A 7,506-nucleotide genomic window follows, 5' to 3' on the forward strand; every position below is an offset into this window, starting at 1 on the left:
TCTCCTGAATATAAATCATAAATAAAATATAGATGCAGAATATCAGATTTTCTGTATTTTTAATTTTACACAAAACCATTTGCTGAAAGTGAAAATAGCACCATTTCTCCATATTTTCAGCAGTTTGCACAGCTGTATTTATCTTAAGACATGCTAGAGAGACCCATAGGAAATATCCAGGGCAATTGTACCCAAGAATAATGATTTACATAGACATATACAAGCAAAATCTTGTGGTGCCGTGTGTTTTTCTTGGGGCCTTGTAAAGTGAAATATGTTGCTTTTAAAAATTTTAAATATATCCAATTGTTCCTAATATTTTTCTATTTAGCAAGCAAGGTGTTATCATTATTTTTAGAAATATTTATGGCTAACATGCTAAATAGAATAGTATTGAAAACAGTGTTGAACAATCTCCTTGCAAATACATATGTTATTCTCTTCAGACTCTGAGCTGTGTGCAGTGTGTCCTGCAGTCCTGGTTTCAGGAAATCTCCTCAGGAGGGAGGGAAAGGCTGGATGCTGCTTTCATTGCCCCCATAGTCCAGAGAATGAGACGTCTCATGGAACATGTGAGTGGAAGTCTCAGAAGACAGTCCTCCCACTGATTATCCTGCTTCCCATGGTCTCACGTTCAAGGGGCTGGTAGAGAATTAAGAGAATTAAGCTATTAAATATTTTATGTCTCAATTTATTCATTAAATCTGAGTGATTAATAATTTTATCTCTGGAAAGGAAGTATCATCATCCCTAAACTCTATTTTATTTACCCACAGAAACACTCATCTGGAACCCATAATATGTACTTGGAGGACCTAGTGCAGAGCCGTGCAGGCCCTGTCTGTGCTGCTTCCGTCTCTAAGAGTCCATAAAAGCTTTACTCGTGTTTATTTAGAGGGCCTTGTTTTCTTAGTGTCCACCAGTCCCTCAGGCTTGCAAACTATTTTCCAACTCCTCTTCCACGGTACTCCCTGAGGTCTGAGGGTATGGATTTCATGGAGACATCCCATTTTTAGGGCTAAGAGTTCCAAGGGCTCTCACTCTGTGCAATGTCTGTCTTTTGGTCTTTGTATTTGTTGCCATCTGCTGCAGGAGAAAGCTGCTTTGATCATGATTGTCCAGGGAATTGATCTATGATTAAATCTAAATTTCATGAGGAGTCATTTTTTTCAATATGTTTCTTCCTTATTTTTCTTTTAGACCAATATTACTTCGTTTCCCAGTAGGTTCCTAGGCTATATTGGTTGGTGGAGGGGAAGTATATGATCAAAATAGAGATAAGAAAACAGAGGGGGTGGGGGTGGTGTTGCGCCCTCTTGTGGCCAAAGATAATAGTCATGTACTTGTCCTGCATAAATGAAGATGTGAATACCAGGTGTTGGAGTGCCACCTTGTGGAAGTGAGAATCTAGTTAGTGCACCTGAGTAGTGTCTTCTCTCATAGTTTTTGGTCCTCAAGCACGTTTCCTCTCTCAAACAGAAACCCAACCTTAGTCATAACGGAAAGGTACACTTGTTCTTCGGTGAGATTCATGATCACCCCTCTACCTGGCAAAAGTCCAAAGGTCTTTTAGACTAATGAAAATGCTAGGGAACCCAGGTTACTGAATGTCATTGGATAATTCAGGCCAGTGTTTTCTCTCTAGTCCAATGGGACACTCTTCTCCAAATACCCAGCTAAGAGTTCATACTCTAGAAGCCATGTCAGGTGTGGTAGAAATCTAGTCATTATCCTGAACCCCACAAACAAATGGTATGTATTATAATGCGCTAATAGGAACTCAATTGTTTGTGGTTGTAGGACACCAAGAAGAAACTGCCTGCCATGGTGGTTCCCACTATCAGCCGGCGGCGGCGAGCTCCAGGAGGATGGCAGAGGTAGGCAGATATCAAGGAGTAGAATATCTTGGTCCACATAAATAGCTCTATGCTAAATACACACGAAAGAAAACCTGTTCCAAAAATACGATTTCCCAGTAATTGGAAACCAAGATGAACTTGTCATTGCAGATATACTGTGTGTCCCTTCTTCACAGAGTGTAAGATCAAACTTTATCATGCCAAGAGAACATTCGTGACAAACTCAGAAACCCGAGCAAATAGGCAGATAAGAGCAGAAGTGGTTAAAATGTGAATAGAAAAATGTAACCAGGTGCTGGGCGGTGTCCTGTTTCTAAAGGACACAAAAAACAATTGTTAAAAAGCCCACACATGCTTTGCTAATACACAACTATTGCTGTTCTACAACATCTTCCTGTCTGTAACGTGCTGTCGATTCTGTTTTTAGAGAGGAAAAAAAACCAAAAAATCTTTGTCAAAGGCTTTCTGTTCTCTGAGTATCCATGCCGAAAAAAGTGAGCAACTTTGCCTACTATTTCCCATCAATCAATTCTTTTCATGCAAATGAAGCCACTTCTCTGGTATCTGGTTGTAGATAATTCTGATTGGCTGCCTGATTCTGATCTTTTGTGGCTCTAGTTGCATAAAGATGCATCCGGGGTTTTCAGCATGAGGAATGCTTTTTGTAACTTGGTAGAACTTGGATATATACCCCATCTGTGCTTTCTCTTCCTCCTTCCCACCCCCTCCCTCTCACTGTATTATTTTATGTTTAGGAGTGTTATTCCTGCTTGTATCGGTAGGTGGCCCAAGGGCTTGCCAGGTGTGGGTGGTGTCCAGAAGACAGCGTTGCCTATCCTGGAAGTGGAGTACAGGTGGCTGTTAGCATTTGTGTGGGTCTTGTGAACCAAGCACAGATCCTCTGGAAGAATATCAAGTGCCTCCAACGGCTGAGATATCTTTCCAGCCTCCACCCCATGCTGCTCTCTAACACCCTTCTTTCTGTAACCTCTTTGACTTCCAGGGCCACACCATCTGTTTAAATAGATAGATAGATAGATAGATAGATAGATAGATAGATAGATAGATAGATAGATAGATAGATAGATAGATAAAAACAAGCAAGCAAACAAACAAAGGAACAGTCCTGTAACCCTGGGCTCCACTTATACGCTTCGTTTTGTTTTGTTTTTATTGGGGTCTACTTACTCCAGTTGACAGGAGGGATGCAAGTGGAAATAGTGTTGCTTTGTCGCTGGTTAGTATACACCCAGGAACCATCCTCAGGTTGTCTTTTTTCCAATTGACCAATGACGTTTGACAAAAAGGACAGAAGGTAGCTAGCATGTCCCGCCCTCCGTGAACCACTGTATTTCACTATGAAAAAACGCATAAAGACTGATTTGCCACAAGAGGGCGCCAAAACACTGTCTTTAAATTCCACTCTGACGTACCACCTTTCTTTTGTCTATTTTAGTTTGTTGAGATTCAGTTTCTTTGTGTAGCTTTAGTTGTCCTGGAACTGGTACTCTGTAGATAAGGCTGACCTTGAACTCAGAGTTCCTGCCTATGCCTCCCCGAGCGCAGGGATCAAAGTCATGTGCCACCACGAAGCCTAACCCTGAATTGGGACTGTGTTTACATATGAATTAGGGCTGTTGAGAATGCATTTGTATTCTGGGACTCCCTGATCATTTAATTAGCTATATGAGTGCTGGTGCGGGAGGAGGGGTCCTCATAGGCCTGTATGTGAAGGTCAGAGGACAAATGCAGGTGTCTTTGTTCTTCTAATATATGGGGTGTAGGGACACAAATAAGTTGCTAGGCTCAGTAGCAAGCACTTTTATCCCAAGAACCATCTGTGCTCCCTGTGTGATTTTTTAAATTTGTTTGCGTGTTTGTTTAAGACACTGATTAGGCCCAGGCGGTGCTACCCCTGCTTTTAATCCTAGAGCTCAGAAGGCACAGGCAAGGCAGATCTCTGAGTTCGAGGCCAGCCTGAACTACAGAGTGAGTTGCAGGACAGCTTACATAGAGAAACTCTCAAAAACAAGGAAACAAAAAAACAAAAACCAAAAAACACTGCTTTGGTGTGCGTTCATGTCTGTCCTAGAACTTACTGTGTGTAACAACCTGGAGTTGAACTCATAACATAGCTGCCTGTTTAATACCACATGGTGGCTCACAAAAACCTGTAGTTAGATCTGGTGCCCTCTTCTGGCCTGCCTGCATACATGCAGGTAGAAAGAACACTTGTAAACATATAAATAATTCTTTAAAAAAAAAAAAAGTCGGCATCACCATGCGAAGCCAAAAGCCGCCACTGCCGCCTTCTTCTCCTCCTCCTCCTCCTCCTCCTCCTCCTCCTCCTCCTCCTCCTCCCTCCTCCTCTTTGACACAGGACCTTTCTATGTAGCACCAGCATTCCTGGAATTCACTAAGTACACCAGGCTGGCCTACAAATCCAAGTTCTGCCTGCCTTAGCCTCCTCAGTGCTTGGATTAGGCATGGATACCACACCCAGCCCAGGAGATATTTTTAAAGGACTATCAGTAAACTCAGGAAAACCCCTCCCACCTCTTGATGGGATGGGACTAAGCAATCACAGTGAGACGTGCTTTGCCTTTCAGGTCACTGTTATGAAGAGATCTCATCAAAGTATGTCACCTGAGCCAGGTGGTGGTGGTAGTGCAGTCTTTTATCTCGGCACTCAGGAGGCAGAGGCAGGCAGATCTCTGCCCTTTACAGGCCAACCTGGTCTAAAGCGAATTCCAGGATAGGCTCCAAAGCTACACAGAGAAACCCTGTCTCGAAAAACAAAAAACAAAACAAAACAAAACAAAAAAGAAAAAAAGTTCTTTTTCATTTTGTTATGTGTTTGTCTGTCTGTCTGTCTATTTATTTACTATCTTTTTATATGTACTTGGGACAGGATCTCTCTGCATAGCCTTGGAATTCAGAAAAATAAAATGTTAACACATAACTTTCTCCTTTTCTTCTTCATGTCCTCCACCCCCCCCACCACCCCACATGGGGGGTGTGTGTGTGTGTGTGTGTGTGTGGGTGGGTGGGTGGGTGTGGTGGGGTGTGTGTGTGTGTGTGTGTGTGTCCATGGCCCAAGCCTATACTATTTTTTTGTTAAACACTCCTGGAGTTACAGAAGAGACAGAGTCTACCTGTGTCATCCTGGCTGACAGGGTTTCTCTGTGTAACAGGTCTGGCTGCCCTAGAGCTCACTGAGACCCGAATGCCTCTGCCTCCCTAGTGCTGGGATTAAAGGCCTGTGCCAATAACACCTGGCAATTTCACCTACTGTTGTTGTTTTGCATTTTTTGTTGTATTACAGAGTCATCCTGTCTGTCCTGGAACTGGCTCTGCAGACCAGGCAGACCAGGCTGGCCTGCAGCTCACAGAGATAAGATTGCCCCTGCCTCCCGAGTGCTGGGATTAAAAGCATACTGTTGTGCCCAGATCGTGACCCCCAGAGAGACCACCAAAGACGAGCATGCCGGAATGCAAAAGCATGGTTTAATTCTGGATATCCAAAAGCAATACAAGCCTAGGCAGGGACTTCATCCAATACATCCAACGCAGTGGAGGCTGGAGGAAGCGCCCACCTATCTGCAAGCTCAGCTTTTAAAGGGAAAAGTCACAAGGTTACATCGTTTAGGGGTGCTAGTACGGGTACAATTCTGATTGGCTCGCTTCTAGGGGCTTCTAAAAATTACTTCTAAGGGAGTGGTTGCCCGCCACCATTTCTCATTGGCTGCCCTCAGGTGAGGGCATTTTTATGGTCAGTTACCCTGGAAACCAGGGAGAGGACATTCCATAGTCTGGCAGGCATTACCTCGTGACTATCTTGTGACTCTGTACTTTTACACTTCCTGTTTTCTGGAATCTGAACTGACTGGTTTCAGTAACTAATGGCCTATTCCCAAAAGGAAAAAATCTTAGGCCTTAATTTTAGGGTGAAAGCATTTTGGTCTTATTTCTAAGATGGCTCATTTTGGTCTCACAATACATCACCACAGCCTGGCTAATTTTACTTTTGGGAGATGTGTGTGTGTGTGTGTGTGTGTGTGTGTGTGTGTGTGTGTGTGTATACAGGAGTATAAGTTCTTAAGTTATCCCCATCTTTCCAGCTCTTTAGGCTCTCTAGACCTTTTTGTTTGTTTGTTTCATTTTTTTTGCTTTTGTTTTTTGTGTATTGTTGTTGTTGTTGCTCTTTTTCCCTGCCAGGAGGAAGTGGTGCAGCCTTTAATCCCAGCACTCAGAAGGCACAGGCAGGCGGATCTGGGTGAGTTTGAGGCCAGCCTGGTCTACACAGTGAGTTCCAGGAACTCTGTCTCAAAAACCCTATCTTGAAAAACCTAAATAAATAAACAAACAAACAAACAAACAAATAAGAGGCCTGAATGCCTTGGAGTTGCCTGGAGCCCAGGGCCTACCCCTTCCCTCATAAATCAGATCCCCAGCACTGTTGTCTGTTGTTTTTTTGATCCCAAGTGAATTATATTTGTGTTTATGTCTGTTTATTTAACTTTATTTATTTAACGAGGCACATGAAATGAGCAGAGAATCCTATTTAGCCACAGTTTGCAAGAATCTTTTAGTAGCTCAAATACTGCTGGAATAATCAAGAAAAAGTCCAGTCCTCAGGGATGGGTGGGAGTGAGGCTGATCGCCATCTTTTCAGCTCCTTAGGGTTTCTGGACCTTCTGTTTCTTTGTTTTGGTTTGTGTGTATTGTTGTTGTTGTCTTTCCCGGTCTGTAAATACACATTCCTCAGCTGTCCGATTTTTGTTTTATCTTATTTTCTGTTATCTAGCTAGCCCTGTCCTGGAAACATAACTTGCAAAGAACAGGCTGGCCTCCAACTCAGTCATGCCGGATTAAAGGTGAGTGTCAACACACCCAGCTGCAAAGCAGCTTCTGACTTTCTATTCAGTGCTGGCTGGCTGGCTGGCTGGCTGGCTGGCTGGACACACACACACACACACACACACACACACACACACACACGACAGATGGGATGGTGGGAGAGTGGAGCATTGTGATGAGGAGGGTACTGGCTGTTTGTTCGAATAAAACAATTCATTTCATTTATTTTCTTCTGCTCTGTATCCAGGCTGAATCCACCATCCACCTGCCGGTCTGGATTGACTGCAACTGCCCTCCTTCCCCAAGTCACGAATCACACACATACGAAAGAAGAAATTTAGGAAGACATCTCTTCCCCTACAACCCGTGCCCTCTTCCACGGTATACTCAAATAAATGAATGAATGAATGAATGAATAAATAAATAAATAAATAAACCAAAGAATGAGAAGTTCCCGGTTGTTTGTTGACTTTTAATTTCATGGGTCCCTCAAATCCACACTCCCCACCCTCGGCTTATGGCTCTGTGTGTGTTAGTGGGCGTGTACACTTGAGAAAGAGTGTGATCAGGAAGAGAATCACTCCTGAATAACAAATGTCCAAGCAGGTTAACATCTCAGATGGTTTCTTTTGGAAGCTTGGAGGAATTCGGTTCCTCTTTGTTGACCCTCCTCTTCCCAGACCAGACACTGGTTAGAGTCAGTCCAATTCCCCACGAACAAAAGTGGCGCACCCACAGACAGATTTCCTGGGATCTGGTTGACCTGGGAGGTGGAGGGTGGGGCCAG

At 43.5% G+C, this 7,506-nt stretch overlaps 1 long non-coding RNA gene across 3 annotated transcripts; it reads left to right on the plus strand.

Annotated features, from left to right (window-relative positions):
* The first annotated feature begins 302 nt into the window (after positions 1–302).
* On the plus strand, positions 303–7,172 carry LOC131902051 (uncharacterized). Of its 3 annotated transcripts, none has more exons than XR_009376987.1 (5): positions 303–572; positions 1,801–2,353; positions 6,078–6,135; positions 6,667–6,736; positions 6,967–7,172. It is a non-coding gene; the product is annotated as an uncharacterized LOC131902051 (long non-coding RNA). The 3 variants fall into 3 exon arrangements; XR_009376988.1 differs by having other exon boundaries at positions 344–572; positions 1,801–1,877; XR_009376989.1 differs by lacking the exon at positions 6,078–6,135 and having other exon boundaries at positions 304–572.
* Positions 7,173–7,506: the final 334 nt, after the last annotated feature.

The sequence above is a fragment of the Peromyscus eremicus genome, unplaced genomic scaffold, assembly GCF_949786415.1.
Source record: "Peromyscus eremicus unplaced genomic scaffold, PerEre_H2_v1 PerEre#2#unplaced_1607, whole genome shotgun sequence".
In the NCBI taxonomy this organism is placed as follows: Eukaryota; Metazoa; Chordata; class Mammalia; order Rodentia; family Cricetidae; genus Peromyscus; species Peromyscus eremicus.